Genomic DNA, 7,494 nt, shown 5'->3' with positions numbered 1-7,494 from the left:
TGCCACGAAAAACCTAAGAAAACCATATGAGTAATTTAGATAAGTTTATCTTTTTGGTGCTTAGTGATTGTCTTTTAACTCCCAACAGTTGTTATTCATCCCCCAAATCAGGAATCCCCTAAAGCATATGTCTTTCACTGATGATACTACATTGACTCTATTTGCCCATGCATTTTAGAATATGAGATCTAGAGAGTTACTATTGAATTTGTCAAAGAATTCAAGAAACATTTCTAGAAGATTTTCACATCCTCAGTGAATCATAGTACCTCATGGCCTTAAAAGATATCAATAGTCTTGGGGGCTATGCTTCCCATAATTTGTAATATTCTGGAAGGTGCCCCAGATTGGATTTGAAACTTGTTGTATTTTAATTAGTGGCCATTGAGCACTTGCCCTTGCTTGGAGACTGGGACATTTTGTACAGTTCACTCTACTCCATTCTGCTTCCTTTTATAACTTTTCCAGGTATTAGGTTGAACCACAAGAAATTGCCATTTTATACGTTAAAAAGTAATGGAATTCCAACATTTCATGTAATTCAGACTGATATGCTAGTTGTGACATTTTTCTTTCTTCTTTTTTTCTGTTTGACCACAGAATACTTCTTTTTTTTTTTTTGCATTAACAAATGTTTATTAAATCTTTATGTTAGGAACTGGGACTCTTACTATCGATATATCCTCTTCCCTTAAGCACATTTACAGTCCTTTTGAAGGGATAAGCAAGTAAAGCATCAATTAACCTTAACTACGGAGGCTTTGTGAGCAGTTTGATTACCTGTGATTAGCAGGAGCTCAATCTGCAGACAAAACACCCAAGTTTTCTAGACTTCCCTTGAAGGAGTATACCCCCTGGAAGCTGGAAGCGGTATTTCCCCAGGTTTTCCAGGTATTCAAGTCACCTTGAGCACACAGGTATCAGGCCCATCCCATGGAAATTCTGACTCAGTAGGTCTTATAGCGGGGAGGGTGCTGGGCCATAGAGTCTGACCACAGTATGCTTTTGAGGGGACAAAATTTGTTGGAAGAAAAGATGCCATCTGTGGTAAATAAGGCAAAACAGTGTGCAGTGAATTTGAATGTCATAATAATTTGTAAAATACCCAGATAACTGCTTATATTTAAAATAACAAGTTTAAGAGTATAATGTAAAACTGTAATTATTATTTCTATTATATCTAATTATTATTTCTATTATTAATTTTTTAAGCACAAAGTATAGTAAATATAGTCAGTTTATAAAAAGCCACTTCAGAGGTGCCTTGACTGGCTTAGTCGGTAGAGCATGTGAATCTTGATCTTGGGGTTGTGGGTTCGAGCCCCACGGTAGGTGTAGAGATTACCTAAAAATAAAATCTTAAACTTTTTTTAAATTAAATAAAAAGCTGCTTCTAAGCATTTTGACCGCAAGGTAATATTGATTTATTAACTATTCTCATTTTATTTAAATAATCTAAAGATTAAATGTTAGCATGTTTAACACCAATACAAGCATTGTTTATCAAATAAGCTCTTTCTCAGCATTTAAGAACTGATAGTCCTATGCTAGGTACTTTGCAGAATTCAAAGAAAGCAGGAGACAAGTCCCTATTTTATTTTATTTTATTTTTTTGACAAGTCCCTATTTTAAATAAATGTATATCCTTTAATGGAAATAACAAAAAATATTGATTCCATGGGAAAATGTGATTTATAATACAAATAAAATACAATATTCATAAGGAAGACTGAATATATAGAGCAAGGAAATCAATATGAAACACAAAGACTTGTCTTGTGTTTAAATGCTTCAATTCATCCATTAATGTGATTTTCACATTTAGTCATTTAAAAAAATACTTTGAATGCTATGTTCCCAGCCACTGTTTTGGGTGCTTTGGATACACCAGCATCCCAAACACGTCAAGATGATTTCCCTCACGGACCTAGCAGAGGGAGGCAGGTAATAAATAGTAAACATAATAAATACAAGTCTATGGTGTGATGGAAGGTGGTGAGTGCTGTGGAAAGGGAAAGAAGGAGAAGGGATGAAGGGTGGTGGGAGGGACATGGTTGCAGGTTTCATTATGGTAGTCAGGAAAGCCTGGGCTGGGAAGATGATTCTATGACCAAAGACTTCAAGGAGGTAAGGAAGAAATACCTCCATTATTCATTCCTAAAAAACTTCAAGAGTGACACACAAATACATAGACCAGGATATTTAGAGAGTAAAACTAAGGGTCTTCCAGAAGAGCCACAGGGCTGAGCTAACTGAATTTGGGGATATAGTTAAATCAGATTCTTAAAGATCAGGATCTGAGACGCAGCAGATTGTAACACAGGGCAGAGACATAGTGTGTCATCAAAGTGAGAGAAAGTGTCAGCTTAGATTCCTCTTTATTTTTATGACCCCTCCATTGTAATTGAAGGTCCTATAGAAGGAAATGGTTTTCCCCCATACCTAGAACTTATCAAGTGTTTGAAATATATGTATGTATGTCATCAAAACTGGCTAGATGAACTGATGAATGGTACTAAGCCAAGGTCTAGAATATTGTCAAAGAGAGAAAGGATAAGGAAAGCAGTACAAAGAATATTGTCAAAGAGAGAAAGGATAAGGAAAGTATGCTCATAAGCATAAATATAAAAAAACACAAAAAATCATGAAAGGCTCTCAATTATCTGCCATTTTGTATTCTTAGAATGTAATTAAAGGGAAGAATTATATAGTGCTTACTATACAATGGACATGTTAAAGTAGCAGTTCCTTCCACTAACAAATGAAAAGAAAAAAAGAAAAAGGAAAAAGAATTTACCAACTCCTTCTCAGCGACGAAGCAGGTCTTCTCAAATAATGACTCCTGGAAAAGTATTAAATATTTCTGAAGCTGCACTATTTTTTTAGACTGACCAGGACCTTTATGCGTGCTTTAGGAGATTCTGACAAAATATGATTTATGTTTCAAGAAATGACATCATTTGTGCCTTATTTTTTGTGTTCAGAAATGAACGCCATATTATTAATAATTTATATAACATATTAGAACATTTGTTTTGAAAAATAACTTTAGTGTCCAAATCACTGAAGAAAAATAGGCATTTAACAGAGAGATCATGTTTAAGGAATGCTTTTTGGAAGAGAAGAATCCTAACCAGTATGTAAGATTAACTGAAATCTGAAATCTCTTGTAATTTTACTAGGGTAATCACTTTTTTAAACGTGATTTCTTTATTTGATAGATGACGTACTGGGGGCAGAGAACAGTAGTGGTGGCCGCAACTTTATTTTAGACATCAGAAAACTCAGTCTGATCCTACCTCTGGATGAGTTAACCTAAAAGCAATGAGTCATAACAGCTGAATATTGAAAGAACATTTTACGAAGGAAATAAACACAGCGCATCAAGGTCAAAATCCTAATCACAATTTTTGCTGACTCAGAAAGATTTTAACAAATATTGCGCCTCCCAGTGGTTGTTTTTGAGTGAATGCTCTCTTAATTTTTTTTTTTTTTTTTTAACCTGGGCTCCCAGTTTTCCAGTTTCATTATTTTGGGTAACCTCATGAAACTTCACACTGTCTATTAACTAGGAGGAACCTTGGGAGGACAGCTCAGTTTGATTGCCCGATTTCATGCTTGCAGAAAGAACGATGCCAGGGATGATAGAGTGCCTAGTATATGATGATTAAGTTCAGGCTCGGCAAGATAGGATCACAAAAGGGCCATCATGCTCAATTCGTCTGATTGCCGGGCTGGAAATGAAAGAAAAGCAGTGACATAATTACCCCAGATTCTTCAGACCTCCGATACAGCACAACACAGATATTAAGCAAGGCTAGTCTCAGAATTATGGAACATATTTTAAAGACGAAGATCACTGCTTTAGCAAATAAAGGAAAGCTCACAAAATCAAAGACAAAGGATGATTTTGGAATCATTTTTTCTTGCACACGGAACGGGAGGGAGCGCAGAAAGAAAATCACTTGGTGAAAGAAGAAAAGCAGGGCACCTAAGTCAGAGAATGGGGATGGTGTGTCTGCTGGATCACCAGCCTGCTTTGTGACCTTGGCCAGATTCCCTGGGCCTCAGCTTTCTCACCTATGAAACAAAGGGTGTGGACTAGGCTGAGTGGTGTTCCTGAATCCGGGATATGGACAGAGGCAAGGAGAAGTAGGAACCATCTCATACAAAAGAACCATAATTTGAATATTTATGAAAGCAGAATTAGCTCATGATCAAAAAGTGGAGAAGAAAGGTGGCTAATGGAGAATGTAAATTCATTTTAATGCGCTCAAAATAGAGTGTAAAACTGATAGACACAGTTCTTTCCAGAAAGCAAAGAATGAAGCATATCACTCTAAATTTCCTCCCCTGGAGTCTCCTTCCCTTTTCTCTATCATTACCTTATTTTTCTCAGTACTTTCTGTTTCCGGTAACCATGGTGATGCTCCCTCCCAGCAACCTTCTTCACAGCCAGCCCTTTTGGTATACATTGAATTTTGCTCCATTCACTGATGCAGGAAGCTAACAATGCTGTAAAAATTAATTTATTTATTAACGTTTTTCCCAGCCCTTCTGTCCGGGCAATAAATGCAGGGAATTATTCCACATTTAACCTCCCTACATAAGGGGCACTGTGAAACAGGGATATTCAGCTGTTAATTTCAGTTGCTAACATAAAGGGGGGTACTGATTATGCCAGAGATTCAATTCTCTGCCTTGGCCCTCAGGGACTGTAAGGTCCCAGTACCCAAGCTCATTGCCACCTCCTTTCGCTTCTGTCTGTAAACGGAATAAAATAGATTGCCCACAGAAATCACACATCAACCCTGGTTTCCTAATCCTCTTTGTTTTTTGCTGCATTCTCCCTTGTAAGGAAAACATTGCCAAATGTGTAATTATCACAGTTACAAGGGGATTGAATTTTCCCTAAGAAAATACAAATAAATATGTGCATTTTTCTATTGGGCACAGATATTTATTGTGGAATATAAATAAACAATAAATAAACAATTTTGGATATTCAGTTTTTAAAATATCGTAATGAGCAGCCAGTGACAGAGCATCAGACAATCTCTGATGTCATTAATGTAGATAATAAATATTCCCATAAACTACCATTTATCATGTCCAGTTTGTGTAGCCAGATTTATTTGTAATCCTATATATTATGCTGGGAAACTCTCTATTTAAGCACAGTGTGTGTGTGTGTGTGTGCGTGTGTGTGTGTGTTCGTGTGTGTCTGGCATTAACACAAAGGAGACCAGATGATGACATTCATAGGCTTATAGACTCGACTCCTGGGGACACACTTGGATGGAGGCAATTAAAATGCCTGTCAGGCATTTGATACCAGAAGCCCCTATGGTAAACCGCTAAATCATAAGCCAGGGCTGCATCTTATTGTCAGTGAATGATGGCGGAGCTGGGTGGCTTGTCATCATTCTCGAAAATTCTGAGGCTAGTGAGCTCTCTCTCCCTCTCCCACTCGCCTTATTTTCCTTTTCGCCACTGCGGGGACTTTTTCTAATTTGCAGCTTCCCTTTCCCCGACACACACAGAGAGGAGCTGGTGGCTTGCAGACTGCGTCTGTCTGGAGCTAGAGAGCTAGAGCCAGCCCGTAGAGATAACGCTCCGGGGGAAGGATTCTGCAGCAATCCTCAAAGGCTAGACTTGGGTGGTATCACTGCATATGCACTGGTAATGCTTCGGGGTTTTTTAAATTTTTATTTCATTTTATTTTCAATCCATTTTTCAAAGGATTTGCTTTATGTGGTCTCAAAGTAAAATGCTTTAAAGTTCATTACCGAGCTTCCCAAAAATTCGAGTATTGCATTATTTGTATTACAGATCTCAAGACATAGATTTATTATCTGGATTATAAAGAATGCATTTGCTTACTGGTGAGTTATGATTTTCAATATATAGTTAACAAATCTGTATATGTATTTTTTTTCTTTTGCTTTGTTTCGGTAGATTCTTCAGCTTGTTGTCTCTAACCGAAGAAACATTGATTGGGAACTGCTCATTCAGAAAATTAAAAGGTACCGCATGTTTTGTGTGGATGTTTAAATGAGGGGAAATCAGGGGGGATTTGGAATGTTTTTATTTAAATTAATCTCTCTATGGTTGGTCTTTTATCTGTAAGCCTACGTTGATCATTGTCTATACATGTATGATTTCCCAAGCAGAGAATGCCATTATCCAAGGCTGTTTTGGTTATAAGATGTCTAAGGAATTATGTCTTTTGCCTGGGTTGCAAGTTGTTAACAAATATCAATATGTCTGGCTTATTTTCGGATTTTTATTATTGTAGCAGCTAAAAAAAATATCAAAAATTCTCTATCTTAATGAAAATTCAGTCATTTAAATTTAACAGGAATATACTAAAGTAATGATTTTATCTGAGGGAATCTTGCTAATAAGTGATGTTTTTAAATGGGTAAATGAAATGGCTTGCCCTTCCCAGGTAGAAGGAGCGCTAGAGATGAGAGCCTAAGAATGACTCAGTATTGTTGGGTTTTGTGAATAAAATATTGTAACTTCTTCACTGATGCTCTAGTCTTTAGCACCATATTTAAAGGCTGAGGTTGTTCGTTATTAAATGAACTGATTTTGTATATGCTTTATCGGCATAAGAAAGTAATCCTTCATCTTGCCATGGAAGCAGTTGAATCCATTGATCCTGGGCCTTCTGCCTTACATGAAAAATATTCATTTTCAAATTCAGCATCAGGATGTATACTGATTAGAGATGGCAGTTATGGGCATTACCTTTTGTTTAATTCTTTAAAGTTATCTTTGACTTCATGTCAACAAAAGCTACATTTGTAATTTGCCTTCAAAAAATGGAAGACATTTTCTGCCCTGCTGAGAAGATCAATAACATCGTTTAAATCTTTCTTTGGCTTCACATAGCATTTCCTCTCAAGCTTATCAGCCCAAAATATGTTATGCAGGGAGGTTAGTTTTTTTTATGTACTTTAAAAATAGTTAAAGTTCGATGACTGATCCTGAAATACAAGAAGTCTGTGAGTGTGCACCTGTGAGTGTGAATATTTGTAGCAGTTGAAGGAGACGAATGCATTGTCCTTGTTTAATTTCCTCTGCAGTGTGTAATTATGAGAACCTTAATTTATTCATTCCACAAGCACTTGCTAAGAGCCTTGCCTTTGTGGGTAGGTTTTGTGGGAGAGAGGGAAGGGGCAGATGTCACCACCCTTCCAGAGTGTAGGCAGTATCGCATCATATTTTTGCACAAGAGAATGAATTCATTAAAATAAATCCGTGTGCTCTAAAAAAAGAAACTGCATTTATTTCAGATATTGAGCAAAATCGAATAGACTAGTCTCAGAGATACATGAAATATACTGCATTTTTTTCCTTAGAAATTACTCAGTGGAATCAGGTATGAAATCCCCAGAGAGGACTTACTTTCCTCCTGGATATTGTAAAAACCCTTGGGACTATCCTCTCCTTTCAGGTTCCACTCAGAGTAGGCGAATATGTTTC

General features: G+C 36.8%; 1 protein-coding gene across 1 annotated transcript in view; it reads left to right on the top strand.

The window, feature by feature from the left end:
* Positions 1 to 5,956: 5,956 nt before the first annotated feature.
* MAP2 (microtubule associated protein 2) overlaps positions 5,957 to 7,494 on the top strand; it is a 140,941-nt gene continuing 139,403 nt past the window's right edge. The window contains exon 1 of the mRNA XM_035007256.1: positions 5,957 to 6,026. The gene's annotated coding sequence lies outside the window, so the exon portion shown is untranslated. The remainder of the gene's footprint in view (positions 6,027 to 7,494) is intronic.

Source organism: Mirounga leonina, unplaced genomic scaffold, assembly GCF_011800145.1.
Source record: "Mirounga leonina isolate KUSES-001 unplaced genomic scaffold, KU_Mleo_1.0 Mir_151, whole genome shotgun sequence".
Classification (NCBI taxonomy): Eukaryota; Metazoa; Chordata; class Mammalia; order Carnivora; family Phocidae; genus Mirounga; species Mirounga leonina.
Note: the sequence above shows the minus strand (reverse complement) of the source record. Positions and strands in the feature narration are given on the sequence as shown.